Raw genomic sequence first — 20,845 nt, 5'->3', positions numbered from 1 at the left:
CGCAGACCTGTGCTGGATGGGGCAGCGCGTGCAGGGCAGTCCCGCCCTGTGCAGAGCCTGGGCTTGCAAATGCTCTCATCTGCCTATCAGGATGCTTTCTGAGGGACAGGTTGCTCAGTTTACATCTAACTTTCTGCTGTCGCCTAGTTTTAATGAGAAAAGCAGAGGCAGTAAGTTAAGGAAACGAAATATAAATAATGACAGGGAGGATGAAGTGAAAGCATTATTTTTGTGGCCAAAGTCACAGGTGTGCAGATTTCTGTGCTGATTTGTTTCCTGTTTTCCTTCTTTTTCCTTAAAGTGCACTTTTACTTAACCAGTCCCACCCTTTCTTATCAGCTGGTGATGAGTAGTGTAGTGTGAGTAGTTAGAATGGATTTCACTAAATTCAGTTTTGAATTCACTAAATTTCAGCAGCTATCTTGCTTTATGAAGACTGTCCTAAACTCAGTCATACTGGATCAGTCTAATGGTCCACATACCTCTTTGGAGTGCAGAGGGGATCTTCTGGGGTGGGAGACGCTGCTGGGAATGAAGGGGCTGCAAAGTTCTGTTGAGGAGATCACCCCATAGGATGAGCTGAGGTCTCTGGTGTGGGGCAGGCCAAGTGTGATCGGGACAGTGTGATGGGTCAGATTGGAGGGAAATAGTGCAGAGACAGACATTGGAGGAGAAAGGCAGCCTTATGGTCATTACTGACAATAATGAGAAGAAACATCACTGAAATCTTGCTAAAGGAGCCAAAGCTAGCATAGATGGAAAGGTGCTTGTATAAGCTTGTATATCTTTGTGATTAGTTGTGGCACTTAGGGTACTCTCTGCTTCTAAATCCTCTCAGATGATTTTACAAGGATTGCCTTTTGGGTGTGAGATGACGCTGAGACATCTTTGAATGAAATTTTATAGGGCAGGAGCAGAGGTGAGGAAGAAGATGGCTGGAGCTCCCGAGCTCAGAGGCTATGGCTGGGATGGATGCAAGTGTTCAGTGAAGGGCTGTGTGGATAATGCATTTTCTTAAATTCCTATAGAACTGAGTTTTTTCTGAAGTATGTCTGATATTTCAGTGCCATCCATTTTGTCCTGACAGGAAGATCACATCAGTGTGTTTCAGCTATTTTACTTTTCCATTGGATGCAATGTCATCAACTCTGATTTCTACGTATATTTGGGAAATGATGCCCCTTTCTGTGTATGAGGTCTTTGAGCTTTTTATCTATCACAGATTTATCCGGAAATTTTGAGGTCATCCTTTCTTATGTCATTAAGGTCAGGAAATAAATCACAGCTCCATTTAGATTTCAATTTCCTTCGCTGCTCTATGTATTCAAGTGCCTGTTTACAGGAATGTTGCCAAGGTCGTCTTCATAGTCAGCATTTTATCCTTTGGTGTTGATGCTGGTGAAGCATCAGAGTTACATTTCTCACTTCTAAACCCATTGAAATACAGTGCCAGCTTACAAACCTGCCAAGAGAAATTTGAGATCCAAAGAGTAGGATTCCTCTGGCCTAAGTTTAGTCATGTAAAATTTAGATGTTGCAATGTTTTAGGGTATCTTGTCCCCTTTTATAGGTAACAAAGAGGCATCTTCTGGTTAATTGTATTATTTATCTTGGACAGCTATTCCATGTGGTCTCAGTGGTTCTCTGGAGAGTGTTTCTTTACAGTGACTTCAAGAAGAGATTAGCTACTTCAGATTAGTCACCATCTTTTAAATTAAGATGGTTAAAATTAAGGTGACATTAAAAATTTATTGATGCAGAAAGTATTTTTGTTCTATTTGCAAGGTACAGTAGACAATGATATCAGATAGATCTCCCTGCAAATAGAATATTTTTGCGGGTATCTCAGCTTTTAAGATTCTTTAATTATAATTTTCATTGCTAAGTTCTTGGGTCTTCTTAGGAAGGAAAATAGAAACTTGTTCATCTCTTGATTACTGACATTGCGGGAAAGTATGAATTTTATTTCATGAAAAAAATGTTGTGTTTCAGAAATTTTTAACAATTATACCTCAGAATGAAGAGGACAGATTTCCAAATTTGTTGTAACAGTAATAGCAGCAATGGATACAAGAAGAGCTCAGAATACCTAACAGCTCGCTCCTAGCCCTGAAATCTAGGAAACTTGGGTTCAACTCCATGTGGTAAATCAGGTAGATTTTTTTCCCCTGGGAGAAATCTTGTGGATGAAGCTTTCACTCAAATAGATGCATTTTCCACAAACAAAAAACAACTGAAATGTTCTACTGAAAAATTAATCACTAACTCTGTCTTGTGACCTTGGCTAGTTTTCAAGATGACTTTTGGGGCCTGGGACTGTATTTTGCTTGCTTGGTAGGGGTGGATTGAGCACCTGATTGCTAGAGCTGGTTGTCCACAGATTCTGCCAAGGAACAAGTGATGAAGCAGGAGGGGGGTGGCATCGAGGCACAAGTCAGAATTTTTCAGCCTGAACCTATCTTTATCATTTATTGTTCTTTATTGTTATTTAATGTTCTGTAGTCTTGACTATAACTGCCTATCATTTATATGCAGAATTAAAGTCTATGTTAAGCAAATCTTTATCACATGCTTATAGTCATTTGCTGATTGCAAGCTTTTGCTTGTTTTTCTGCAGTGAAAAAATGTGTGCCCTGCTCCAGGACGCATTGCTCCCTGAGATGTGCTGATCGGTGTGTCTCGGCGCTCCGTTTCTCAGTGTCCTTGCTGTAAGGCTTGGAACTCAGGGTGGCAGATGTCTGCTGCTGAGTGCTTGGCTTTTTATTTTTTTCCCCCACTTTGTGCTTCATCACTCGATATTTTTAGTTGCTAAATGTTGCAGAGACAGCTTTTTCAATTAGAAAAGTGACAAACTCTGCAAAATGAATTCCAGCACTTCGAGAACATCAGCATCAATCTCCAATATTTGCTCACTGACATTGCAGGATGGGCTTGTTTTTCCCAGACTGAATGCTCTGACCTATTTGTCTCCAAAAGAAATAAACAAAACAAAACACCAACCAAGAACATTCCCATCTAATGACATTTAGGAAAAGGCACACATCCAAATCCATTCCCATGTCCGGCATCAATGGATTTGAATCACAGTTAGGGTGTGGTGGTAGAGAAGTGAAGAGACTTTGCTAAGGATACAGACTTTTTATTGAAGACTGCCAACCCAATTTTAACTGAGTTTGTAGTTATGGAGTCAGAAGTGCCCAGGTATGACACATGTCTATCACTTTCTGCAAAACCCTGCGTGCATTATGCATTCTTGTTTAATGTCTAGGCATCAGACAGACCTTCTATTTTGGACGTCTTCTCACATTAAATGAAATGGCTAGTGTTGGCCTTAATTTAAGGAATAGCTTTGCCTAAAGGATGGAACTTATACATGATATCTAAGCATGCAAATAAACACCCTAATTTCAGATACTGCTTTAAATGCCAATGAAAAGTGCTCTCAAAATTTAGGTTATTTAGTTTTCCATTTAATATGGAGCCATATTCTATTTTGATATTCTATTTTAAATATGAATGGCCTTATAGACTCTCATAAAAATCAAAGCAGTGGCAAACTAGAATTATATACCCGGGTTCCTATTTATTATTTGAACCATGGTGACTTTAAGAAGATCCAGCCATCTAGTTTATCTAGGAAAAAGTTAAGAGGTGCCTGTACTGGAGGAGTTGCTTGATAGTGTAATCTTTAATCTAGCTCATTCTTTAAGCCAGATCAGAAGCTGAAATTAGGCAAATTTAGGTTAAGAAGAAAAAAGGACAAATCTGTAGCCATGAAAGCTGGAACATTTTATGTGAGGCTGCAGTGGCTTCTTCCTCTTTAAAAATCTTTAGATCCAGAAGGGAGATACTATTGTTGAGGTAAAAGTTGTGGGCTTGATGCAAGAATCCTTGAAAGGAGTTGCACCAGTCTGTTATAGAGAAGTCAAATTAGATGATCGTACTGGTCCTGTCTAACCCCAGGCTCTGTATCTATTACTTTTTAACTGATATTGAGAATGATATTCTTAGGTGCTGTCTATCTGCAGTATTGGAAAGTAGTGCGGGGAATGTACTCCCAGATGAGACACAGGTTGGAAAGCAAAGCACTACAAAGGTATTATGGATAGGGAATCTCTTAGCAAGCCTGACACAAGAGAACCTCTCGGGAGTTTGAGCCAAAACTGTGATGTTTGGTATCCTTTGCCTGAAATCAGCCTAACCCAACAATTTTCCCTTTGGTTTGGGGTTTGCTTGCAGCAAAGTGTTGTCTTCAAGATATGTATTTCAGAGAGTACAAGCTGGTGGCCGTATATGTGGTCTTATGCCTGTAGGACTCTCAGGATCCATTTGTTGACCTTGCTGGACTGTTTCTGGAAGTTGATTTAAGACCAGGGCATCATAGCTAAATGCTCCAAGAGAAATGCCTGGGATTCAGCGCCAGACAGAGAAGAAAATGAAACAGCAGAGAAACTTCTCTCAACACCCCTGTGAAACAAAATTGCTGAGCTTCATATGTCCCCAGATGGGCAGCTCTGATATAGATAACAGATGCTGATGTGGTTGCTGTAGCTGGAAGCCAGTAGATTTTGAACTCTAACTCCATAAAATTGTTTTTAAAAAGTGAGCAGGTGACCCAGGGGACAGATCACACTCCTGAAGGATTATTAGGATCTGGGAAGCAATTCAAAACTACTTTCCTCAGGCCAATCTCCAGCATTGCCAGGTTTTCAAAATAATTCCTGATACAAGAAATCAGTGATACGAGGGATAAATTGCTGCCAGCAGGGAACACACAAACACAGACAACCTCTCCTCTTGATGGAGTTTCTCAGAATTTAGAACCTTTGTTTGTTTGTTTGTTTGTTTTGTTATTTAGCAATAAGCCCTGATGCTAATGGGGTCCTTACAGCTGTTTCTTATACCAGATGTTCTGAATGGGAAAATGTTGGGAGGTTTAAATTCTGCTCTCCGAAACAAATGCTTTGGTCAGTTGTCTCTCCAACATGCCCTCACTCATGCTGCTGTGGTGGCATCCTCTGAGATAGCTGCAGGAACCCAAGGAAACTGCTCACCCTCTGTAATCTAAAGTGGAGATAGAGTGCCCTTAGGGTAGAGAAAAGAACAGAATTAGTTTATTAAGTATTTAGAGGACTCTTTATTGAGATAAATGCACCCCGACAGATCTTCTGAGTCTTTCTGTTTCTTTCCCGGACTAAGAAAACAGGCTGTGCTGCCAAAGTCATGACTTTTAACTAGTCAGGAGAGACACCAGACCACAAGCGTCTTCTTACACAACAGTGACTTTTGGGCACCGATGTCCTTGCCCTCTGGGAATTGTTTCTAGTTTGAAGTACTGCTGCAACAGATGAGCGTAATGATTAGTTACAAAAATTAGCTGGTCTTATAATTCCTAGGCCTATGATGTGTCTGGATGGACTGTTCCTGATAAGTCAGTCACATAGTGAGTATGTCGTTTGAATGAAAGACAAAAGAACATTATATACCAGTCTGATGAAGCTGTGTCTGATGACCTTGCCTTGGATGGGAGCCTTTCACGACAGCAGCGCTGGGCTACTGCCACACAGACCTGGCACTGTGATCATGGGGAGCCAGCCAGAAACTTAAAAGCCCCAAATCAATAGAGGAACAACTAGCTACCTAAAGAATAAACTCCCCTCTCTCCATCTTGAGGTTGGATCTAGCACACTCTTTAGTGAAAACTTCCATTTCAGCCTCCAGCTTCCATTGCCTCATTCCCCAAGCAAGGCTGTGTGTTACTTAGGGCTCTGTAACTCCAATGTAATCGTATTAGATGAGAAGAACTCCACTCTCTTGATCTTACATGTAACAGGAATCCTGGTACAGATGGGGGAGAAACAAATAGGTTCTTCAGAGGTGATAAGTTGGATAAAATTGGAATACCTCCACAAAATACTGATGTGTATACCAAGTAATTCTAATAAAAATATTTCTGTTGCCCCCTTCTTCAGAGCACTCTAATTTTCAGTAGAAAGGAGGTGAATATCTTCTGAAAATCAGGCACCATTTAAATGTTTCAGGCTGAGCACACAGGAAAGGAGGCCATCAACCACCATTAAGATGCCTGGACTTCTCTGTTCTCAGAGTGTGGCTTATGTGACAGTAGAGGAGCAAAACCAGCTATTTCTTTTTCTCTGTATACTTCTCTTACTTAGGGGAACATATTTTTTGCATGCTGGGAATACCACTGTCATGGTCCGCCCAAGAGAGGATTCTCACCAAGTTCAGTTCTTACATCTAGATAAACCTAAATTAAAATTCTATGAAATACACAAATTACTGAATTAAATCTCAATGAACCCAAGTCAGTCTTTGACAACATAAGAATTACCAAAAATAGAACTCGACCTCTAAAAGAGGGAAAAAACATGAAAACTTGATCTATCTGATATTTGGAATAAAACACTTGTCAGCAAAAAGAGAGAGACTTCCTTAGCTCTGAATTTGAAAAAGCAAATTCTCTTCTGGTATTGGCTGTCTGAAAACTAGACGTTTATACACAAGATTCAGCTTACACAGTAAGATGCCTAAATGGAGGAATCACCTGTATATGTCTCTACTCCCATTGCAGTTGGTGGCCATTTGGTGAATACAGTGAATGGTGAGAGAGGACAATTCTGCTCATCCTAGACAAATAGCTACGCTTGGTCTGCTGGATTACCCTTCGGGCTTCACTGATGAAATTAAGGTCTCCATTGACTGTAAGGGGAGTGTAGACATCCAACTCATGTGCTGGTACCTACATGTACACACCTAAATGTTGGTGTGAGCTGAATCCTGCCTAGGGAGACGACCCACCTCCCCATGCGTCCCTTTGGGGGACAGCTCTAAGCTGCCCCAGGCCACTCAAAGTTTCTTCTCTCTCTCGTGTCTTCGAAGGAAGCCTTGATGTCTAATGTAGATTAGACATCTAATTTCTAGAAGTTTAAAGATAGGTGAGCATGCCAGAAGAAATCGCTGCAGTCCTGACCTGCACAGTCTGTCTCCATTTATATATGATCCAACTGCAGCTGGAAAACTGTGTTTGATTAATAGCTCTGTATTGCCAGCAAGTTGTTGAGAAGCAAGATTACTTCACTCTCCTCTGATCAGAAGGCTGGAGGCATGGATTTTTAGGGAAAATGAAAAGAATCATATCTATATGCATACAGTGGAAGAGGCAATTAAAGGGAGTTACGAAAAGCTGAACTTAAAGAGATTGTTAACATTGAAGGCGAGCAGCAATTATTTGGCGTGATACCCAGGGTAAAGCTAGCAGCAGGAGGATTCAATTAAGACAGAGAAAATGTGAAACTTGGGCAGCTCTTACAAGAAAATTTTCTGACAAAGAGACCTATGGGGGCATGGAATAATTTGAAATTACCCCCAAAGCCAGATTTTAAGCCAGGCAAAATAGAACATTAGCAAATATTCTGGAGATAACTCTCACATGAGCAAGAAAATGGCCTGGATGGTCTAAAAAGTTTCTCCTCTTTCTACATTCTGTGATTTTATATTCTGCTTCCCAAGGCATGATGGCTTCTATAGTCTAATCTCCTTTAATAATGCCTAGGATATTGTGGTTCATTTATTTTTAGTGGATCAGTCACCACTTTTCCACATTATGCAGTCGCAATACCAGTCTACCTTGACTTAGCGTGACCTCCAAACCAGACCTAGCTGAGGTGCAGGGTGAAATGATACCCTGAGTATATGCAGACGGGGCACTGCATGCAATACTCTCTTCACTAGTATTTAATCATCAGGGAGCAAAAGCTGTTGACATGCTGTGCACTTGCCGAGGGTTTGGCTTCCAAAAAGGAGAAGCTATTCATATGTCTGTTGGGCTAGTGGGCACCTGGGATGCTTGAAAGTGGCTGTGTCAGCAGAACCTCTCTAATGAGAAATTGGTTAAGATGTTCTTAGGGAATGAGAAAAACCAGGTCATAGAGAGTTAGGAGAAATACAGTTATTAACAATGAGATTTTTCTGCAGAGAAGTGGCAGTACAGATGAAGGACTTTCCAGTGTACTCTTTTTAACACTATCTGGAATGAAGAAGTGTGGACCACACATCTGGAATATATATTTATATTTTGGATCACTAATAAATTTACCCAGAAACAGAGTTCTAGTGAGACAAAAACTATTCATGAATCCAGGTTCAATACAGAAAAAATATTTTTCTCCTTCCAAAAAGATACCATTTCTTGAAAGCATTTCACATTGATTTTTCCAAATGAAATGTTTCAGTTCAAGAAATGTCAAAACATTTCATGTATTTTTTTTTTAAGAATTATTTTGGCTTTTGCTTCAAAACAGCATATTATTCATTTAGGAATTGACCAGAACAAAAATGGAAAAAAAGGTTAAATAAAAAACTCCTAAATATTCTTAGGGCATAATAAAACATTTATTTTTGGAATAAAAATTGCTTTGAGTTGAAACTGATTATTATGCCTTTTTTTTTTTTTTTTAAATACCTAGCAGAAAATCCTGAATATTTCTTCTTTCAGCTCTACTCAAGTGGATTTTCTCCTGGGTTTCTTTTTGGTCACAGAATAGGAAGAAAAAAAAAGTCCAGCTCCACTGTGGAATGTATTGCAGGGAACAACCATGCACTAGTTGGGGAAGATGACACTGCACCTCCCTCATATCTCTATGACTAACTTTCAGACATCCAAATTGCCTCCTAACATATGGAAGATGTATGGACAGGATTTTTTGTACAAGCCAGACTGCAGCAGATGGGTGACAAATACAGCATTCTGCCTTTGATTTAGCAAAAATAATCTCCTTCACATTCACAGAGACTGCATGGCTTTTCCAAGAAGTTTCCATGCAGGCTTACTCCTCTAAGGGCTCTGGTTATAGTTCAGATATTTTATATCTTCATTGTGTCAGTTTTTGTTCTGATAGGGAGAATCTTGTGTGTTTGATCTTTGTTTCCTCTCCCTAGGACAACCTTATGGCATTTCATGCATTTTCAGGGCAGTACCAGAGCCTTAAAGCCAGAGAAAAGCCAAGGCTCAGCACGGTCTTGTCTGAGAGCACATTGCCTGGGCAAGCGGACACCCAAGAGAGCCTTGAAAGCCCAAATTGCTTTGGGCTCATCCTCATATATGGAGCAGAGATTCTGCTTGTTGGACCTACCATGACGGATAGTTGGCTATTGACCCCAAGCACTTATCCTGATGAGCTCCAGCTCTCAAGATGACCCTATACTTCAGCTTCTTACTCAGCAAATGAACCAGCACACCCAGGAATGCGCCCGTCCTATGACTGGACCGTTCACACAGACCTGTGCATCAGTCATGTAATAGTAACACGCTGACATGTGGCTGTCATCCAGGATGTGACCCAGTGTGTGGAGTTTCACACACACACAGGCATGAGAGGCACAGAGTCCTGCCAGCCACATCTCTCTAAGGAGTCATATGCTCGCAGACCCTGCAATTCAGTTGCAAATGGCTACAGGATGTGTATAAGCTAAGGGCAAGTCAACCCTTTCAAGCTCGGGTTACATGAGATTGTTCCAAATCCCAATTTCATGGCAAGATTTGCTCTCTCTTTACTCAGGCTGTTCTCACACCCAAGTGCCCATATAAATGCTTTTCAGGATGGGTGGAAAAAAATATGTATAAAAATGTTATACAAGGGCAGAGCAAACCCAGAATGCAAAGGCAGAGCAAACCTGTCGTGCAAGGGGAGGGCAGTCATGCAGGCCGAACCTAGGCCAGCAGTGGGAGCTACGAGGGTCATTGGGAAGACTGGGCAGCTTCTGTCCTTTTGATGTCTGGCATGGAGTGATGTAGGCAGAGTTGGGCAGACCAGACATTACATATATAAAAACAATCATTATCTTCTCTGATGCTTATGTGTTTTATAGGTCTACTCCCTCTCACACTACTAAACTACTCTCACTATTAAGGCTTATTGGTGCAACTGTAAACATCCCTCTGCAGAGCAAGAACATTCAGCCTCAACCCTGCTTCTTGAGGAGTCACACTAGGCCCCTCCTAAGGATGGTGAGCTTTTTGTTTGTTTAATTATCTATCTCTGCTATCCTATGCTGATGGAGTGAGCATGGTGGGCTGCAGCTCGGCTCTGTACACCAGGTGGCCTCAGTGGTATATGCTTCAGTTCTGATCTCAAGGTGCAATTGTCACTCATGCTGATACCATTTTTGTTTACAGTGATCTCAGCATGCTTACAGTACAGTGAAATGGAGCCAAGAATCATGCAACAGGAGAAAAAATTAAAGATAAAACACATGCGTGAATGGAACTGATATTGCAAGGCATCTGTTAAACACACATAATCTATTGCCCATTTACATGAAACAGCTCTGCAGACAATGAATACCGTTGCACTGTAGCTACCTGGAGGGAAAGTGAGTTGTTATCCTCCTGTCTTAGAATAAAGCCCCTAAAAAATGAAAATCTTTGCTGCAGTCAAGCAATTTTGCATGTTGACACATGGCAATTTACTCATTAAAGAAGAGGTGCAAGAACTGACAGGTGATCAAGAAACTGGCTACATGGGTAACTGCAGCAGGTCTCAGTAAAAGAGTAATATTAGCATGAAGGGAAGTTACTAGTGGAATTTCTTAGGAGTTAATCATGCCACTAAGCTGATTTAATGTATACACACACACAAAATGGGGAGACACAGATGAAATCTGCTGGAGACATGAAGTTAGAGGACACTATCAATGCAATGGGCAATTATGATTTGCAGAAAGGTTCATGAGCTGTAGAAATGTGGCAACACTCAATAGTAATGAGGTTGTTCACGAATGGTGGCAGTCATTTAATTAAATGTTTATATCTACGGAAGAGTTATGCAGCATGAGTTCTCCTTATTCTTAACAGAGAAAAAAGCACTTTAAAGGTGCTGTCCATGTCAGCCTGATATACTATCTAACATAGGGCTAAAGAATTGTACCCAAAAAGTAGCTATCACTCAGTCCTGATTATAAGGACACCATAAGGAGTCCAGGTCGATTGCAGATACCTGAACTGTACTCACCTAGTTACAGGCAAATGAATCCTACTCAGTGTTAGAATTGAATTGTTATATTTGTGATATTAGGGCATAGAGGCCTCTGATGTGTTACTACATAGGGAGGAAAAAACAACAAAGAAACAAAAGAGGAAACTGATCCTGCAATACCTCATTCAATGCATTTCATTTATTTAAAGTCCTGATATGAGGCAAAAATGAATGGTATCTGGATTTCCACCTGGGGTAGGTGCAAAAACTGGCTATGAGGATAGTCAGGGAGCAGCTGTCATTTCAGTGAAAACTGAGGGAGTTTGGCCAGCTGGCCCCATGGAGGGCTTGCTGGCTCAACACTGAACTCCAAATGAACCAGTAGATGTGATAAATATAGCGCCTGTTTGGAAATCCTTAGCGGAGTGTAACAGCCCAGACAACTTCACTGCCACAAGCTGTTGGCTGCTGACTGCTCGGCTGGAGCGACCTGCAGGAGTGGGGTGGGAACGAAGGGAAAGCAAGTAAGGCAGGGTGTGGGTCTGAAAACAGGCACATCCTTTTCTGCAGAGTGCAGCTCCCACTGTGCTCATTGCAGTTTCCCTCTAAATTCCCATTTATGGCTCAACATTGTTCTCATTTCCCTGGCAAGACCAAGGTCTCCTTAAGAAGATTAGCCCTCAGGTTGTGTCTCATCCCTGATATCGTCCCTCCTTTCTGCAGGCATTATTCAGGCTAGTGCTGCTGTTGACACTCTTCTTGCAGGCTGTTTCCCCAGATGCCCCGTGAGGTGCGTCGCACCTTAGTGCTGCTGCTCCTCCTGCGACGCCGAGAGTGAGCAGACCAGGCATTGCCCTGACTCCAAGAGCTTCCCACTCCCTGTAGGCTATGTCATGGGTTATGACTAAAACTTCCAATTCCTTGCTCCCTGTAGGTGAATTAATCCAACCAAGCCTGGGTCAGGCAGCAATGCCACATCCCATAGCTTGGCTTTTCTCCTCCTTTTCTTGTTCTTTCCTTCTTTATTCTTCTACAAATGGGAGAGCAACCTAAATACTGAGTGATCAGAGAAGCCATCAGGACTGCAGCTGCTGGCCAGGACAGAGGGATATGTAACTGAAGAGACAGAATAGAAATCACAGAAGGTCTGAAAGATGAAGGAAACGAGGAATTTAAAGGATAAACCTTGAGAACTAAGCCACCAGCCAAAAGAGATTAACTACTTCAGGTGGGAAACAAGACAGGGTTATCATAATACCTGATATAGCCTATTAAAGCAAGGTGAAATCTCTCCTTTTAGGAACTCATTAGTGGCCAAATAAGTTGCTTAAAAAAACAGGTGCGTGTTCCTAGTTTTGGGAAGGAAAGACTCACTTGTCCAGTCTGCTAGAGCCCTTTCCAGGTTACCTAAATGGTGATGTGGTGGGAGAGCAGATAGACTGCCCAGGACTTCCCTTGGTGGCAGTGAGCTGCGACTGGGAGTGACAAACCCAAAAGAAAGAGCAAGATGAGTGGTTGGTTTTCAGTGGGACAAATGATTCAAAGCAGGCTTGGCAAGACACTACTTTAAAATGTCTTCTCTGAAGGCAGAGGATCGTGGGACAGGAAAGAGGCACAGTTTGAAGATGACAAAGTTGCTTGGGGAGGCTGTGAGGCACCCTGGTGTGTTTGAGATGCAGAACTAGAGCAGAGACCGCAACGAAGGCCTGATAAGGACAAGATGAGTCAGATATTGGGCAACAGGGACAAAGTAGACTCAGAAACATTTTTTTTTTTGTTATTGCAGACAAATTGCAAACAAGGGATTCTGCTTTTTCCTCCACAGTGCTTAACTGATCTCTGGATCTCACTGCTATAAAGTATTACTGGGCATGTAATTTAGCAGGAAGAAGATATAGTTGGGAATACTCTCAGTTATCTCACAGAGGATAGAAACATAATAGAAATATATTGTAATGTAAACTCATACTTTAGAGTATACAGTCATTAGCTGCTGACAGGCTTATATGGCAAAATTAGTCCATAGTTGCTCAAGAGGGATTCTTGTATCTTCCTCAGAGGAACTTTTACAGGAAGGATACTGGATTAAAAGTACTGCTAATCTGATCTTGCTCCAGTATTCCTATATCTTAGTAAATCTTTTCCATTTCTGACTTGTAGGCTATGAAAAACAGTTCATTTCTCCTGATATTCTGTGAATTTCAATAAGAACAGAAGTTTAATTACTATGAATAACATTCTTGGGGAAAAAAAAAAAGGTGATCCAAGTGAAAGCATAAAGCCATAACAGATTGGCTGTTTTGCAGGCTGGCCTACCTGCACATATTTAATGTAAGTGTGGCAGGTGACAGTCCATGAATCTCTCTTACAAATACACTGCCTTAGTTATATGACCCCTAAGAATTTCTCTGCTATTTGGCCATGTAGCATATGTCCAAACGTACAGAAGAAAGAACTGTATTTCTCTCCCATTTTTTAATTTTGGAAGTCTGTCTGTAAAGACTATATATCTCAGTATGCAATGCAATGCTAAGAAAACTGGATTAGACTCCCTCATATCTCAAGATTTGTAGGCATCCAACTCCACTGAGGGTGTTAAAAGCCTGTTAGGTGCTGTCAAGAAGCTCTTAGGTACCTTGGGCTTCTAGGTGCCTCAGATGCTACATCTCCACAATAAAGATGAAGAAGAGACTGCGTTTGATTAACCTTTGTGCTTCCTATGGCTTAAGGAAAGAAAGTAAGCTTCTGAGTCCTCAGCTGGTATCTTTGACTAGAGGTCCTAAATTCTGTGGCTGTACCAATAAATAGTGATAGTAAAATGCCTGAAGAGGAGAAGAAGAAATATTCTTCAGGATGTTAAGAACATATGATGGAATTCTCCATCCTCTGATAAACATATCTATAAACAAGTGATTAAATTGAAATACTTTTGGTTCAAAAGCAGCTAATCCGCAAAGAAATTTCTCCCTTGTTCCTTCCATTGCCTTCACAACATTATTTTCATTTCTCTCTAGATTTGTTTGCTTGTTAGTCTGTGGCCTCCCTCTAAGGATATAACTGCAGATGGATGAATTATTTGATTTTATTAAATATTATTTTTGGCTTTTTTGTGATTTTTGTATTGTTTTAATAATTATTCCTCCTGGTGTTATTTCAGTTTTCAATTACAACTTGTGTGTGTATGTGTCTAGTACACTATCATTTTGTAAATGGATGTATGCAGTTATTGTTATTTGATTCCCCAAATAAATCCAAATGCATGCGTTGAAATAATGTGTTACATTTCTTGTGCGCCCCTGAGCTGGATGCCTTCCAGTTTGGCATCTACTGCTGCTCTGGAGGTGGGCATCTTTCTATCATTCCCCCTGGAGTGAACAGAGATGCTCCAGTCTATTTTCTCTACAGACCTGGCTGAGTTCTGTGAACAATGGTGGCCAAAGTAGTACATCTAAGTGTGTATTTAGCCATCTAGATAAATGATTGTTTTTTTAAAAGCACTGAACTCTCAGCAGGTCCCACAGGCTTCAGAGAGTGTTTTCTTCCATAATGTCAGGCCATTATGAAGGGGATTTTTCAAAAGCAACCCTTGTCGGCCTATCTCTGCTCCCACTGAAGCCAATATCTACTTGAGAGTTATTTTCTCAGAAAGGAGTATTAAGGCGCGATCGGTCCTTTAGCCAGTTTTTGGAGTCCCATAATTTTCAGGCTTTAGCAAGAAAACACAACTGAAGTCCCTAATGGTGGGACTGTGCACTTCAGCAGGTTTAGGTGGGTCATCTAGTTCTCCTTTATGCCAAAGAAGAAAGCTAATCCTCTTTCAGCTGTGATTCATCCCACATATTACAGACATCTATCAGGAGAAGATGAATCATTTCCTGGAGGTGCTTCTCTCCCTCTCTCTCCATTTAGGAAACCTAGAAAAAAGCTTAAGAAAGACTATCAGTTGTAGATAGCTAAAACGGAAGAGATGAATCCCATTGTGCACTGAGAATCACTGACTGCTAATTCACTGAATTCAAAGTTTTAAATGCTGTCAGAATTTCTGTTTTGACAGCAAAATGCTTTTTTGTTTAGGTTTTTCTACCTTTAGTTAATTACTGTCATTTAACCTGAAAAAAAAGCTATTAAACTGGCCCACTGGTAGCTGTATGGACATCTGCAATGGGATTCAGTTGCTTAAAAACAGTCACCTAGTGTTGTTTCAGGCACTGAGGGGTTTCATGTGTGGTCGCCAGATGCCAGAACAAGTCAGGTCTCCCACAAGGCTGACTTCGTGTCTGCCAGCCCCATACGGATAACTCGAATGTGAGCCCATACCTGAATCAAGCCTCTGGTTAAATGTCTTCAAAGAAAAGGAAGCAGAAGCCAGCGAGGTGACAAGTCCTGCCTGGAGCTGCGTGCCCATCTGCCGTGGAGCTGTGATCGGATGTTTCCACCCTGTTTCTGTTTCATGTTGTTGCCCCCTGTCAGTGCTACTTCTCTGCGCTCTACTGTGAGGGCCATTCAGTAAAATGAGGTTGTACTTTCTGCTCAAAGATTCAAAAAAGCAAAGCCCACATGGTTATAGAGCACTAATATTTAGTCAGTGGGAAGAGGGGTGAGAATTAGAGCAAGCTGTTCCAGGTGCAGGTCCTCAGGGCTTGCTGCGCTGAAGGCACCTGGGCTAGCTCCCACTGTGGGGTACATCTGGCTTGCACAGCTCCTGCCGTGCAAAGGCAGTGGCTCAGGTCCCGCAAGCAGAGTCACATGGTGGCCAGGGCACAGCAGCATGCTAATTAGCCTGGCCTTTCAGTGGGATTAATTATCACGGAGCTGATACAGCAGAAATGCTTTTGGCTGCAGTACTAGCTTGGTTGGGACTTCTATGTGTTGCTGTATTATATATTGCAGTCAAGGCCAGAGTCAGTGAGGAAAACATTCGGATGGTGATTACATAACTGCGTGCATTGACTAAAGCAGCTGAACAACTGGAAGTGAATATGAAAAGCACATGTAGCAGCTTGCCGAAGATAAACTACGCAACTCTGGGAAACTCTTCTTGGTTTTGTGATTTGTGGTTTTATAGCGCTCTGTGGGATATAATAATGTCTCCTAAGTACTGAAGAATCCCCTAGAATGATTTAAGCTCAGTGCTTCTTTATATCAAAGTACAACACAGCATCTAAAGGTTATCAAGCCTCAATACAAAATCAAATAGTACCTTTAAGATAATTCCCTATTACCTGGCTAGCTATTGACAAAGTTGAAGTCATCTTCTCATCACCACCTGCCTGAGCACAGAAATGTTTCAGAATTGGAGGTACAGAAACACTAAAAAAGTTTAAGTTTAATGCAGGGTCCTATGAACAGTTGATAAAAGAGGTAATTTATCTAACACCAACATTGATTGTTCTTCAGCCACAAAATGTAGTAATTTTAAGCATTCTGGTATTGCTCGGTGTCACAAAGCTATCTGACATGATGAGCTGAGTGGAGCTGAGTCCTTCTCAACAGTTGGGGTTAGGTTTAGCTCAGTTGGTTAGAGCATGGTGCTAATAATGCCAAGGTTGTGGGTTTGATCCCTGTATGGGCCACTCGTTTGAGGGTTGGGCTAGATGGTCTCCAGAGGTCCCTTCCAACCTTACCAGTTCTATGATTCTATACCTTCTCCCTAGCTGGGACAGCACCATGGGGCTGGCTGTGTCGGGAAAGTCTAGCAGTCCGCTTGTCCTCCAATTCTGCTTCTAAGAGAAAAGTAGGAGAAATTGTTCCTGAAGGTTGCAGCTAAGAGTTGAACAACACTGACATGAGAGATTTCTTTCTAGTACCCATGTCCATGTGTTTAGTGACATTAATTACACCGTATGGCGAGATGAACATAATTTGAATTGTTTTTTTCCTTAGCACTCTCCTTGATTTAGTGGCCAACTTTTTTATTGAAATATAGTAACATGGAGCTCTTTCTAGTTTCTTAGTTGGTAGATATAAGTGTTTGCTACGTGTCAGTTTTGGGCACATTTCTGCAGTCAGACTTTGTGCATCCTTTTCCAGTTGAATACTAGTAAAGGTCACATTGGTCTTGGTTACCCATTTCTTTCCTTTCGTTCATTGAATTTTTAACAATAACAGGTGTCCATCCAAAGCTCTGGGCTCCTCTACATTAAAATTCACAATGTCATTTGCTTTCAGTAAATATATTCAAATGGGCTTCCTTCAAAACCATAAATGACTCCCCAGTCAATCAATCATAGTTGCAGGACCCTGAATTTCTCCTTTATTTAGTTCTCCTGTTCTCTAATGGCCAGGAGGAAACACATGACGCTATTTTAACAAAAGATATGGTTGGGTAAAAAAGAAATGATGTGTGATCATTTTTATTCTCTAAGGAAAACTTGGTTAGTTAAATTTACATGACAAATTTTGGCTGGAAAGTGAGACAGATAAATGTACATCTTATCACTCAGTGCTCTGAGAGTTACTACACTTAAGAAAACTTATCTCTCTAATCAATTATTAAGTTTCAAAATGGAACACGTGCTTCTCTCTTACTAATTTCCCATAAAACTCCACTCCACGATTAAACATACATATACGCATACTAAAAGTCTGCTTGCTAAAACATGACATGGTCAAAGCTTCTACTCAGATATAAATGATCAGGTTCTTACAGAATATAAATAGTTGCATCCAGGAAACAAAGCAAAAGAAAAGGCTAACTAGAAATTATCCAAAGGATTTTTCATAATCTCAATTTCCTCACAACTCTGGATAGCTAAAAAAATTGAAAAAGTAAAGAAAAGATTGGGAAACTGATTTGTCCTAGAAGGTAACAGTGGAACTGTCTTCTTCCCCTGTACTCTTGCTAAGATCAGACATAGAATTATCTCTGAATCTCAGATATTGAAAGTAGAAGAGATCTGTTACAAACCCTGACTTCTCTTTATAAGCGTAAAATTGTTCTCTTCAACATACTTTCTGATGCTCTGTCCAGTCAAGCATTTAATATCTCAAAACAACGAGGCTCCAGCCACCTCCCTTGAGAGACTGTTTTATTATCTAGTAGATCTCGGTGTGAGGAAAGGAGTTTCAAACTAAGTTTTACTTCTCATGTTGCTAGAGAGCTACTCTTTCTCAGGAACGACTGCCTTAAACCCCTTGCCCTTTATCTTACGATAAATCTGTTCTGTGTTCATACACCTTTGAACCGAGTGTTCGGCTACCGGTTTACTGACTTGCATCCACACGCTCATCCTCAAGGCTGATTTAAGTTACTCTCAACTTTACTTAACCTTCTGGTACTTAATGAGTATGTTCAAAGGAATGGTTAAACTCCTGGTAGTCAACACTGCTCTTCTGCAATGAAGCTTACAAGCAACTAGCAACAAATACTGTTAGATGTGAAGAAATATAGGGAGATGATATCTGTAGATCCCAGCTGCAACAATTTCTGAGGATAAAATAAACAAGTGCAATACATAATCAACTTTCCCGTTCATCTTTTTCGTACATAACTTATCTTCTTTGGGTGTGATCCAAAGACCTCTGAACTAAGTGGAAAACTTTCACTGACTTCAATAACCTTCAGGTCAAACCCTCTAGGGCAGTCACTGTGACTTCCCAAAGTGGGTGGCCATGGTTCGGTTCAACACCCAACTGCCTTTCAGAACGGGAGTCCTCACAAAGCCTTCAGCAAAATTATTTGTATTGCAAATAAGAATGTCCTTAACTGTCCTGCTGACTCCTGATGTTTAATAGAAAGTGAGTCTCATGGATTGCAAACATCATATTTGTAATAGTATGGATTTCATCTATATCAGACATGTCGACGCTAAATTTTATAGGAAAATTATTCAAAGCACAGAGCCAGTTACTCTGCTGGTATGGGCTCATGTATTTATACCACTCAAAAATCTGTCCCTTGACAGATTTTTTTTTGCTAACCTGTCTTAGAACATCATATGAAAGCAAAATCAAATACAAATATAAACTGTTCATAACTTATGAGATATATGGAGCAAAGCCAGTCAAAACATTTTTGTTAGAACAATCTTATGTTTAAAATGAAAGCTCATTGAAACTGGAATATTTTGTAGGAACATGACTATTTCAATGACATTTTCAATGGGAAAAATGTCTCAGGAAATTGCTTTGATTTTCTTATTTGTGCCACTAATGTAGAAATGATTTGTTTTGACAAACAAAAAATGCAATTTTGAGTTTATCATATTGTTTTGTTTTGACTTTTAGCAATTACTAATTTCATCATGTAGTTTAATATAGCATATTATATTCAATATTTTATTACTGTGTTTTTCAACATTATAACAGTGCAACATTTCCACTTTTCCAAAATAATGCATCAGTATTTCTAAATCAGGAGTTTCAGTATTTTTGTTCTCTGAATCTTTTTTAAAAGTTTCAAATTTTTACTACAGTTCAGCCTGAACTTATCTCAGTGATCTCAGCATGCCAACAGCACTCATAAAAGTTTAATTTTCTAGCCACTACTAGTACTAACTCAGTTGTATGTGTTTGCTGATTGAAACAGCCACAGGCAAGCCAATGCAGTCGAATTCAGAGGCAGTGAACAGACGCAGCAGTTTGCGCAGCGTTGTCTCAGCTCTGCCTTGAACTTCCAGGGCCTGTGTTGGACATTGTGGTCTGCTGACCCTTGTGGAACGAGAGGACTAGAGAGTGACTCTGCTAACAGGTAAGAGGAGCTGGGCAAGAGCAACTGCAGGAAGCCCTAAGCTCTCCTGGGAGAAGCTCCAGCACTTATCCCCCACCCTGGGATAAGTGGCGAAGCTGCTGCTAACGAGCAGTCTCCCCTTGCCCCTGGATAGAGGGAGTTGGGGCTTTTGACACAGGTAGCCCTTGTTTAGAGTGGATCAAGTACCCTGTGAGTTGGTAGCAGGGAGAGGTCTATTTAAGAGCCAGGCCCAGAGCACAGCTCCCAGAGGCAGCAGTTTGCACAGCAGTTTGTGCAGCAGCAGTGCAGTTAGGTGCAAGAGGACATCTTTCTTTTTCCGACGCTAGTAGTGCTCACTCTCGCGAACATGGTTATAGCTCATCGCAAAGCATATTTGACAGTAGCTGTGGGAATTGCTACATCAGCTGTGTCAGAAGCCTCAACCCAGACAGAGCCTCTTGCAGCAGATGCTGCCCTACATGTCTCAGGCTGCAGGGAGTGCTTGGAGCCTCTCCAGAAGGCCTGGACTGATGGTCCGCCCTCCTGCAAGAGGTGTGCTGTTGTTGAGGATTTGTGCTGTCAAGTCAGGGAGTTGCGGGATGAGGTCAGTAGACTGTGAAGCATGCAAGAAAGTGAGCAGGAGATAGACAGGGTGTTCTCAGAGACCATACTGCTCCCAGAGTCCCAGTCCCCTGCAGCAGGTGAGTTGCTGGAGGACTCTGTGAAGAATGAAATAGTTCGGCACAGCACTATTGAAGAAGGCTGGAAACTAGTTGCTTCTTGAACAAAAAGAAGAAAGGCCCCTAATCCTCCTGTAGACCTCAAGTTGCAGCTGAAGAACAGGTTTAGTGCACTCCAGGATGAGGAGAACCTGGACCTGGCCTCGAGGGAAGCAACTGGGCTGCCTGAGCCTGTGCCTTGCATGACCACTCGGAAGAGGTGACGAGTGGTTGCAGTGGGTGAGTCCGTGCTGAGGGGGACAGAGTTGCCTGTCTGCCGACCTGACCCCTCCTCTAGAGAGGTTTGCTGCCTGCCGGGGGCGAGGATACGAGATGTGTCTGAAAGGCTACCAAGGCTTGTGCGCTCCTCAGACTACTCCCCTCTGCTGCTCTTTCATGTGGGTGCTAACAATACAGAGAGCAAAATGGAAATAATCAAAGAAGACTTCAAAGCCTTGGGCACG

The sequence above is a fragment of the Rhea pennata genome, chromosome Z, assembly GCF_028389875.1.
Source record: "Rhea pennata isolate bPtePen1 chromosome Z, bPtePen1.pri, whole genome shotgun sequence".
Classification (NCBI taxonomy): Eukaryota; Metazoa; Chordata; class Aves; order Rheiformes; family Rheidae; genus Rhea; species Rhea pennata.
Note: the sequence above shows the minus strand (reverse complement) of the source record.